General features: G+C 34.0%; 2 pseudogenes; both read left to right on the top strand.

Annotated features, from left to right (window-relative positions):
- Nucleotides 1–3,133: 3,133 nt before the first annotated feature.
- LOC111730965 lies at nucleotides 3,134–3,643 on the top strand (annotated as a pseudogene).
- Nucleotides 3,644–5,954: 2,311 nt separating this feature from the next.
- On the top strand, nucleotides 5,955–6,059 carry LOC111731038 (annotated as a pseudogene).
- Nucleotides 6,060–10,823: the final 4,764 nt, after the last annotated feature.

The raw sequence follows: 10,823 nt of genomic DNA, 5'->3' as shown, positions 1-10,823 counted from the left end.
AGAGAGTCAATTCAGATCAAATGACAGACACAGACTGAAAGAAAAGGGATGGAAGGAGATATTTCATGCAAATGGAATGGATAAAAAGCTGGGATAGCAATAATTATATCAGACAAAATAGACTCTAAAGCAAAGGCTATAAGAGACAGAGAAGGCTATTATATAATGATAAGTCAATCCAACAAGAGGACATAACCCTAGTAAACACATATGCACCCAACATAGGTGCACCTACAAATATAAAGGAACTATTGACCGACATAAAAGGAGAGATTGACAGTAATACACTCATAGTAGGGGACTGTAACACCCTTTTGACACCAATGGACAGATCTTCTAGACAGAAAATCAATAAAGAAAGAGTGGGCTTAAATGACACAGTAGACCAGATGGATTTAATTGAGATTTTCAGAGCATTTTACCCCAAAGCAGCAAAATACACATTCTTCTCAAGTACACATGGAATATTTTCCAGAATATACCACATATTAGGCTACAAAACAAGTATCAATAAATTTAAGAAGATCGAAGTCATATCAAGTGTCTTCTCTGACCAAACTGGAATGAAACTAGAAATCAACTACAAGGAAAAATAAAGGAAAATACACAAACACAGGGAGGCTAAACAACATGCTACTAAACAATGATTGGGTTAACAATGAGATTAAAGAAGAAATCAAGGGATACCTAGAGACAAGTGAAAATGAAAACACAACAACTCAAAATCTATGGGACACAGTGAAAGTGGTTCTAATAGGGAAATTCATAGCCATACAGGCCTACCTCAAGAAACAAGAAAAAGCTCATATAAACAATCTAACCTCACACTTAAAAGAACTAGAAAAAGAACAGCAAACAAAGCCCAAATTGAGTAAGAGGAAGGAAATAATAAAGATCAGAGCAGAAATAAATGAAATAGAATCTAGAAAAACAATACAAAAGATCAATGAAACCAAGAGCTGGTTCTTTGAAAGTATAAACAAAATTGATAAAACTTTAACCAGACTTATTAAGAAAAAAAGAGGACCCAAATAAATAAAATCAGAAATGAAAGAGAAGTATTATGGACTCCACAGAAATACAAAGGATCATAAGAAAATACTATGATTAATTATATGCCAACAAATTAGACAATCTGGAAGAAATGGACACATTCTTAGAAACATACAATCTCCCAAGACTGAGTCAAGATGAGACAGAAAATCTGAACCTACCAATTACCACCAACAAAATTGAATCAGTAATCAAAAACCATTCAAAAATTAAAAGTTTTGGAACAGATGGCTTCATAGGCAAATTTTAGCAAACATTCAAAGGAGAATTAACACCTCTTTTTCACAAACTGTTCCAAAATGTTCAGGAGCAGGGAAGGCTCTCTAGTTCTTTTTTGAGGTTACTGTTACCCTGATATAAACAATCTTACCTCACACTTAAAAGTACTAGAAAAAGAACAGCAAACAAAGCCCAAATTGAGTAAGAGGAAGGAAACCAGACAAAGACACTACAAAAACAGGAAAACTATAGACCTATATTCCTTATGAACATTGATGCAAAAATCCTCAACAAAATATTAGCAAACCAAATTCAGCAATACATTAAAAATATACACTGTGATCAAGTTGGATTTATTCCTAGGATGCAAGGTTGTACAATATCCACAAATCAATTAATGTGATACACCACATTAACAAAATGACAGATAAAAATCATAAGATTAAATCAATAGATGCAGAAAAGCATTCGACAAAATCTAGCGTCCATTTATGATCAAAACTTTCAGCAAAGTGGGAATAGAGAGAACATACCTCAACATAATAAAGTCCCTTTATGACAAATGTAAAGCTAACATCATACTCAATGGGGAAAGGCTAAAAGTATTTTCCTTAAGAAAATAAGAGCAAAAGAAGGATGCCCACCTTCACCACTCCTCTTCAACATTGTATTAGAAGTGTTAGCCACAGCTATTAGACAAGAAAGAGAAATGAAAGGCATTTGAATTGGAAAGGAAGAAGTAAAACTGTCATTATTTGCAGATGATATGATACCATACATAGATAACCTTAAAGATTCCATCAAAAAACTATTAGAACTGATTTATGAATCAGTAAAGTAGCAGGATGCAAAATTAATAATCAGAAGTTGGTTGCATTTTTATACACCAATGATGAACTTTCAGAAAGAATAATTAAGAAAATAATCCTATCTACAATTGCATCAAAAACAATAAAATACCTAGGAATCACATTAACCAATGGAGGTAAAAGACCTGTTTTCAGAAAATTATAAATCATTGAAAAAAGATATTGAAGAAGATACAAATAAATGGAAGCATATACTGTGGTAATAAGTAGGAAAAATCAACATCATTAAAATGGCCATACTACCCAAAGCAATCTATAGATTCTATGCAATCCTTATCAAAATACCAATGACATTTTTCAGAAAACTAGAACAAATAATCCAAAAATTTATATGGAACCATAAAAGATCCTGAATAGCCATGGCAATCTTGAGAAAAAAGAAAAAGTTGGAGGTATCACACTACCTGATATAAAACTATAAGGCTACAGCATGGTACTGGCATGAAAACAGATACTTTGATCAATGGGACAGAATAGAGAGCCCAGAAATAAATCCACATCTATACACTCATTTAATATATGACAAAGGAAGCAAGAATATACAATGGGGTAAAGACAGTCTCTTCAATAAATGATGTTGGCAAAACTGGATAGATACATGCAATAAATAAATAAATAAATAAAACTGGACCATCTTCTTATACCACATACAAAATTAAACAAAATGGATTAAAGACTTAAAAGTAAGATCTGAAACCAAACTCTCCAATATTGCTACTAGTGATTTCTTTCCTGATATAACTCCTTGGGCAAGGGAAACAAACAAACAAATAAATGATTGAGATTACATCAAACTAAAAAGTTTTTGCACAGCAAAAGAAACCATCGACAAAACGAAAAGATGAGAACATACTGAATGGGAGAAGATATTCTCTTACGATACATCTGATAAAGGGTTAATAGCCAAAATTTATAAAGAGCTCATACAACTCAACACCAAAAAACCCACAAACAATCCAGTTAAAAAGTGGACAGAGCTTTTTCACAACGAGTTTGCCGCCAGAACATAGATGTCGTGAAAACCAATGCAATATCTAAGCCAAAATGGAAAGGAAAAGACTTGCATCAACATCGTTGTCATTGGACACATAGATTCTGGCAAGTCTACCACCACCGGTCATCTGATTTACAAATGTGATGGGATTGACAAAAGAACCATCGAAAAATTTGAGAAGGAGGCTGCTGAAATGGGGAAGGGCTCCTTCAAGTATGCCTGGGTCTTGGATAAATTAAAAGCTGAATGTGAGCGTGGTATCACCATTGATATCTCCCTGTGGAAATTCGAGACCAGCAAGTATTATGTGACCACCATTGATGCCTCAGGACACAGAGACTTGATTACAGGCACATCACAGGCTAACTGTGCTGTCTTGATTGTTGCTGCCGGTGTTGATGAATTTGAAGCAAGAATGTGTCTGTCAAAGACGTTCGTCTTGGCAATGTGGCTGGCGACAGCAAAAATGACCCACCAATGGAAGCAGGTGGCTTCATGGCTCAAATGATTATCCTGAATCACCCAGGCCAAATCAGTGCCAGATATGCACCTGTGCTGGCTTGTCACACAGCTCACACAGCTTACAAATTTGCTGAGCTGAAGGCGAAGATTGATTTTTGTTCTGGGAAAAAGCTAGAAGATGGCCCAAAGTTTTTGAAATCTGGTGATGCTGCCATTGTTGATATGGTTCCTGGCAAGCCCATGTATGTTGAGAGCTCCTCTGACTATCCTCTTCTGGACAGTTTTGCTGTTCGTGACATGAGACAGTTGCTGTGTCATCAAAGTAGTGGACAAGAAGGCAGCTGGAGCTGGCAAGGTCACCAAGTCTTCCCAGAAAGCTCAGAAGTCTAAATGAATATTATCTCCAATACCTGCTGCCCCAGTCTTAATCAGTAGTGGAAGAACGGTCTCAGAACTGTTTCTCTCAATTGGCCATTTAAGTTTAATAGTAAAAGACTGGTTAATGATCACAATGCATCATAAAACCTTCAGAAGGAAAGGAGAATGTTTTGTGAGCCATTTGTGTGTGTGTGTGTGTGTTAGTTTTTAAGTTATTAGTTTTTAAAATCAGTACTTTTTAATAGAAACAGCTTGACCAAAAATCCGCTACAGCATTTTGAGTCCCCATTAAAACAAAGGTTAACGAGAAAAAAAAAGTGGACAGAAGAGCTGAATTGGTCTTTCTCCAAAGAGGAAATACAGATGGCCAATAGACATATGAAACAATGCTCAATATCACTAAGCATTAGAGAACAGCAAATTAAAACCACAATGAGGTTTTACTTCGCACCTGTCAGAATGGCTATCGTCAATAAATCAAAAAACAAGTATCGGTAAGGATGTGGAGAAAAGGGAACCCTCATACACGGTTGGTGAGATTGCAAATTAGTACAGCCACTATGGAAAACAGTGTGGAAGTTTCTCAAAAAATTAAAAATGAATTTACCTTTTGACCTAGCAATTGCACTTCTGGGTATTTATCTAAAGAAAGCCAAAATGCTAATTTGTAAAGATCTATGCACCCCTATGTTCGTGGCAGCACAATTTACAATAGCCAAGATATGGAAGCAGCCCAAATGCCCATCAACAGACGATTGAATAAAGAAATTATGGTTCATATATGCAATGGAATATTACTCAGCCATAAAAAATGAAATCCTATCATTTGCAATGACATGGATGGACTTAGAGGTTATTATGCTGAGTGAAATAAGTCAGACAGAGAAAGATAAATACCATATGATTTTACTTATATGCAGAATCTAAGAAACAAAAAGAACAAATTAAATGAAAACAGACTCAAATACAGAAGACAATCTGGTGAACTCCAGAAAGGAGGGGGTTCGGGTGGCTGAGAGAAAGGGGTGAAGGGTTGAAGAAGTACAAATTAGGAGTTGGCACACGGTCATGGGGATGGGAAGCACGGCATAGGGAATGCAGTTAGCAGTAATGTTATGGCTAGGTGTAGAGCCAGAGAAGAGAAAGAGTAAGCAGAGGGATCGTTTCATAAACTATATAAATGTCTAACCAATGTACTGTATACTTGAAACTAATAATAAAATTTGAAAAAGAAAATGATGTATTGAAATCTCCAACTATTATTATAGGACTGTCTATTTGTCCTTTGAATTCTGTCAGTTTTTGTTTCATATATTTTAATAATGTGTTATTAGATGTGTAAATTAGTTATAATTATTATATCTTCTTGCTGTATTATTAATATATAATATCCTTTTTCTCTTGTAATGTTTTTTTGATTTAAAGTTTTTTTTTTTTTTGTCTGATGGTATAGCCACCCCTGCTCTTTTCTGGTTACTATTTGCATGGAATATCTTTTTTATCTTTCATTTTCAATCCGTTTGTATTTTTGTACCTAAAGTGAGTCTATTATAGACAGTATATCTGACTGTCTATAGTTTAAATCTTGTATTTAAATTCATCTCTGTCTTTTAATTAGAGAGTTTAATCCAATTATATTTAAAGTAATTACTGATAAGGAGGGACTTCTGTTATTTTGCTATTTTTTTCCTATATGCCTTATAACTTTTATATTTCTCATTTCCTGTATTGCTGTTCTCTTTTGTGTTTAGATAATTTTTTTTTTTTGCAGTAAAACATTTTAATTCCTTTCTCATTTCCATTTGTGTATGTTGTTTAGTTATTTTCTTAATGGTTACCATGGTGATTACATTTAACATCCTAAAGTTATAACATTCTAATTTGATTTTATATGTTTTACTTCAGTAACACACAAAACTCTTTTTCTATATAGCTTCATCCCCATCCCATTTCAGTTGTAATAATACTAGCTTTTTAAAACCGCTTCTCAGCTGTTTGACTAAGATCAAGTGTGGTATCTGTTTTTGTCAGTTTAATGATATTAGCTTTTAGACTAATAGTTTTTAAGAAATGCATTAGTCTTTTACATCATGTAGAAAACAAAAAAAGGAGTTACATACCATTGTTACAATAATACTTTTATAATTGCGTGTATTTACCTTAGTGAGATTTTTATTTCTTCATTCACCTTCTAGTTACTGCATAGTGTCCTTTCATTTCAACCTTCAGGATTCCCTTAAGCATTCTTTCAGGGCAGATCTAGTGGTAATGAATGCCCTTGAGTTTATTTGGGAATCCTTTGATTTCTCCCCCACTTTTGAAGGATCATTTTGCAAGATATAGGATTCTTGCCTGACATTTTTTTCTTTCAGCACTTTGAATATATCAGCCCACTATCTTCTGACCTCCAAAGTTTCTGATGAGAAGTGATTGAGGATCCCGTGTATGTAATAATTCACTTCTTTCTTGCTGCTTTTAAGACTTTGTCTTTTGACAGTTTGATTCTAATATGTCTTGGTATGGGTCTCTGAGTTTTACTTGGTGTTTGTTGAGGTTGTGCAATATTTTTATTCAAGTCTATCATAAAATTTGGGAACATTTCAGTTATTATTTCTCAATAATCTCTCTGACCCTTTCTTTCTCTCTTCTTCTGGCACTTCCACAATGTGTATGTTGGTCTGCTTGATAATGTCCCACAGGTCTCTTAAGGCTCTTTTCACTTCAATATTTTTTCTTTTTGTCTCAGACTCAGTAACTTCAATTGGTCCTATCTTCAGAATTTCTCATTTACTTTTCTGCCTGCTCAAACTTGCCTTTGAATCCCTCTAGTTAATTTTTCATTTCAGTTAATGTACTTTTCAGCTCCAAAATTTCCTTTTGGTTTCTCTTTAGGTATTCTCTTTATTGATATTTCCATTTTGTTCATACATTATTTTCTTGACTTTCTTAATATCTTCCTTTAGTTTGAGCATATTTAAGAGAATTGCTTTAAAGTCTTTGCCTTGTAAGTCTGCCATCTGGTCTTTCTCTGGAACATTTTCTTTTTATTATTTTCCTTTGAATGAGCCATAGTTTTTTTTTTTTTTTAGGTCAGCAGATATTAATGAATTATGTTATTTTTTCATTTAAAAATTTTAAAAATTAATTTATATATTTATTTATTTTTTTAATTGAAGAAATGATTAAAATTTTTTTCCCCTGTCTACCTCCTCTTTCCCCTCTCCCCACTCCCCTCTGGTAACCACTAATTTATTATCCACGTCCATGAGTCTCTGTTTGTTTGTCCTGCTAATTTGTTGCTTTTAGGTTTATATCCCACATATAACTGATATCATGTGATTTTCAACTTTTTCTGTCTGGCTTATTTCACTTTAGTATGATTATTCATGTTCATTCATGTTGTCCCAAATGGCAGTATGTCATCTCTTCTTATGGCTGAGTAATATTCCATTGTATGTATGTACCAAGCTTCTTTAGCCAATCATCTATCGTAGGACATTTTGGTTGCTTCCATGTCTGGGCCACTGTGAATAGTGCTGCTATGAACATTGGTATGCAAATATCTTTTCAGATATGAGTTTTCAAGCCTTTGGGGTAAATACCCAGTAGAGGGATTGCTGGATCATGTGGTAGGTCAATTCTCAGTTTTTTGAGAAACCTCCATACTGTTTTCCATAGTGGCTGTATTAATCTGCAGTCCCAACAGCAATGTATGAGGGTTCTTTTTTCTCTGCATCCTCTCCAGCATTTGTTATTACTTGTCTTATTGATTATAGCTGTTGTAACAGATGTGAGATGGTATCTCATTGTGGTTTTCATTTTCATTTCCTTAATAACTAGTGATGTTGAGCATCATTTCATATATTTGTTTGCCATTTGTATGTCCTCTAGGGAGAAGTGTCTGTTCAGGTCCTCTGCCCATTTTTTCATTGGATCATTTGTTTTTTTGTTGTTATTGAGTTGTACGAGTTATTTGTATACTTTGGATATTAGACCCTTATCGGAGGTGTTGCTTGCAAATATATTTTCCCATTCTGATGGTTGTCTCTTTATTTTGTTGATGATTTTTTTCACTGAGCAGAAGCTTTTTAGTTTGATGTAGTCCCATTCATTTATTTTTGCTTTAACTTCCTTTGCTTTTGAGGTCAAATTCATAAAATCCTCTTTAAGTTGAGTTTAGTTCCTATGTTTTCTTTTATGCATTTTATTGCTTCAGGTCACATATACAGGTCCTTAATCCATTTTGAGTTAATTTTGGTGTGTGGTGATAGACCACAGTCTAGTTTCGTTCTTTTGCAGGTGGCTTTCCAGTTTTCCCAGCATCATTTATCGAAGAGGCTTTCCTTTCTCCACTGTATGTTTTTGGCTTATTTGTCAAAAATTATATGCCCATATAAATATGGGTTTACTTCTGCACTCTTGATTCTGTTCCACTGGTCCGTGTGTCTGTTTTGCTGCCAATACCATGCCGTTTTGATTACTGTCACTTTGTAGTATAATTTGAAATTGGGCAGAATGATGCCTCCAGCCTCATTCTTTTTTCTCAGAACGGCTTTGGCAGTTGGGGGTCTTTTGAGCTTCCATATGAATATGATGATTTTTTTTGTTTTATTTCTTTAAAAAGTGCTGATGGGATTTTGATGGAGATTGCATTAAATCTGTATAATGCTTTAGGTAATATGGTCATTTTAACTATGTTGATTCTTCCAATCCAAGAACACGGAATATCTTTCTATTTCTTTGTATCTTCTTTGATTTCTTTTATTAGGGTCTTGTAGTTTTCATTATATAGGTCCACATGTTTCATTAAATTTTTTTCTAAGTATTTTATTATTTTTGTTGTGATTTTGAAAGGAATTATTTTTTCCACTTGTTTTTCCGATGCTTCATTATTAGAGTACAGGAACGCTATGGATTTTTGAATGTTGATTTTGTAACCAGAAACTTTACTGTATTTCTTTATTGTGTCTAGTAGTGTTCTTGTGGAGTCTTTAGGGTTTTCTATATAGATAATTATGTCACCTGCAAATAATGACAGTTTGACTTCTTTGTTTCCTACTTGGATGCCTTTTATTTCTTTCTCTTGCCTGATTGCACTCGCTAGGACCTCCAATGTTATATTCAATAACAGTGGACAGACTTGTCTTGTTCCTGATCTTAGAGGGAAGGTTTTTAGTTTTTCACCATTAAGTATAATGTTGATTGAGGGTTTGTCATAGATGGCCTTTATTATGTTAAGGTACTTTCTTTCTATACCGATTTTGTTAAGTGTTTTTTATCATAAATGGGTGCTGTATCTTGTCGAAGGCTTTTTCTGCATCTATTAATATGATCATATGATTCATATTTTTAAATTTGTTCATGTGGTGTATCACATTAATCGATTTGCATATGTTGAACCATCCTTGTGCCCCTGGGATGAAGCCAACTTGATCATGATGTATTATCTTTTTAATATGTTACTGTATTCGGTTCGCCTGTATCTTATTTAGGATTTTCGAATCCGTGTTCATGAGAGATATTGATCTGTAGTTTTCTTTTTTTGTGTTATCTTTACCAAGATTTGGTATCAGGGTAATATTGGCTTCATAAAATGAGTTGGGAAGTATTGCCTCCTCTTTGATATTTTGGAAGAGTTTGAAGAGACTAGGTATTAAATCTTCTTTGAATGTTGGTAGATTTCACTGATAAAGCCATCTGGTCCTGGACTTTTAAATTTTGGTAGGTTTTTGATGATTGTTTCAATTTACATACTGCTAATCGGTCTATTTAGATTTTCCAGTTCTTCTTGATTCGGTCTAGGAAAGTTGTATTTTTCTAAGTACTGGTCCATTTCTTCTAGGTTATTCAATTTGGTGTTATATACTTTTTCATAGTATTCTTGTATGATCCTTTGTATTTCTGTGGTGTCTATTGTAATTTCCCCTCTTTCATCCCTGATTTTGTTTATTTGTGTCCTTTCTCTTTTTTCTTGAGCGAGTCTAGCCAGGGGTTTGTCAATTTTATTAGCTTTCTCAAAGAACCAGCTCTTTGTTGCATTTATTTTTTCTATTGTGTTTTTTTTTGTTTTCAATTTCATTTATTTCTGCTCTAATTTTGATTATTTCTTTCCTTCTGCTGACTGTAGGCCTCATTTGTTCCTCCTTTTCTAGTTTTTTAAGACAAAGCTTTAGGTTGTTTATTTGGGCCCATTCTTATTTTTGGTGATAGGCCTGTAATGATATGAACTTTCCTCTTATGACCGCTTTTGCCGTGTCCCAGAAGTTTTGATATGTTGTACTATTATTATCTTTCATTTCTAGGTATCTCTTGATCTCTCTTTTTATTTCTTCTCTGACCCAGTTATTCTTCAGTAGCATGTTATTTAATCTCCATGTTTTTTTGTTTTCCCCTGATTTCTTTCTGCAGTTGATCTCTAGTTTCAAAGTATTATGATCAGAGAATATGGTTGATATGATTTCAACCCTCTTATATTTGTTGAGGCTATGTCTGTGTCCCAGTATGTGGTCAATCCTTGAGAATGTTCCATGCGCACTAGAGAAAAATGTATAAGTAACTATTTTGGGATGAAAGGCTCTGTAAATGTCAATTATGTCCAGTTGAACTAAAGTGTCTTTTAAGGATGTTCTTTCCATATTGACTTTCTGTTTGGATGATCTGTCCATATCCGACAGTGGGGTATTTCAGTCCCCTACTGTGATAGTGTTTTGGTCTGTTTCTCCCTGTAGTTCTGTTAATAATTGCTATACATATTTTGGGGCTCCTTGATTGGGAGCATAGATATTAATAAGTGTTATTTCTTCTTGGTGCATGATTCCCTTTATCATTATGAAGTGTCCCTCAGTATC

This window comes from Pteropus vampyrus, unplaced genomic scaffold (genome assembly GCF_000151845.1).
Source record: "Pteropus vampyrus isolate Shadow unplaced genomic scaffold, Pvam_2.0 Scaffold347, whole genome shotgun sequence".
Lineage (NCBI taxonomy): Eukaryota > Metazoa > Chordata > Mammalia > Chiroptera > Pteropodidae > Pteropus > Pteropus vampyrus.
This window is presented reverse-complemented; position numbering and strand designations above follow the sequence as displayed.